The following is a 911-nucleotide window of genomic DNA, read 5'->3' as shown; positions in this document are numbered from 1 at the left end:
AGGGCGGGATCAGGTGTGCTCAGAATCAAGGCTCAACGCGAAATGGTGAGAAATTGTCGCGAGAAGAAATGTGCACGGCGGGGATGTGGAGGAGGAAGCTCTTCTATTTACCAGCGCGATGAATGTTTCCGCGAGGCCGATGATGCTTGTCTGGAGGCCTGTCTGTGTGTGTGTGTGTGTGTGTGTGTGTGTGTGTGTGTGTGTGTGTGTGTGTTCTTTAGGAGAAAGGTAAATGCTGAACTGATAATTTTGAAGAAAGAACACACACACACACACACACACACACACACACACACACACACACACACACACAGACACACACGGCCACTTACCTGAGTGCGTCACCTGTCGTACTTTATAAGGTTACTGCCGCGGCACACAAGCATACACGTCGTGTGTTGCCTCGGCAGCACCAAACGTGAGACATCAATGGCCATTTTTGCAGCGCCGGTCATCAAAGGTTCACTTCTTTAGGTAGTGCATTCCTTTTTTCTTCCCAATCTTTTCCTTTAGTCCCGCGTAAAGTCGGGTAATCACCATCATTGTGACCCCCAGACGTGAGTTCAATCCGCCAACCCTTCTGTAACGGGTCGGTTGTGTTCGAAGTAGATTTAATTATTCTTTGTTTCTACTGGATTGGAATCGATAGTACTTTGTTCTGTTCGTGTTGGTCATACTGTGTTTATGTTTAGTGTAAGTTAGTAATATTTTAAATTAGTTATGTTTGGATTGATAATATTTTGTTTGCATTGTTTGAATTGGTCATATTTTGATTCTCTTGTGCTGGAGTTTGTATTACTTTGATTGTTGTGGTGGGTTACTTAATGCCTAGGTAATGTTATGCTGGAATTATTAAGGTTTCGGTTGTGTTGCGGATGAAATGATAATAATTCGGCTGTTGGTTATTTCTG

The sequence above is a fragment of the Eriocheir sinensis genome, chromosome 1 (genome assembly GCF_024679095.1).
Source record: "Eriocheir sinensis breed Jianghai 21 chromosome 1, ASM2467909v1, whole genome shotgun sequence".
Lineage (NCBI taxonomy): Eukaryota > Metazoa > Arthropoda > Malacostraca > Decapoda > Varunidae > Eriocheir > Eriocheir sinensis.
Note: the sequence above shows the minus strand (reverse complement) of the source record.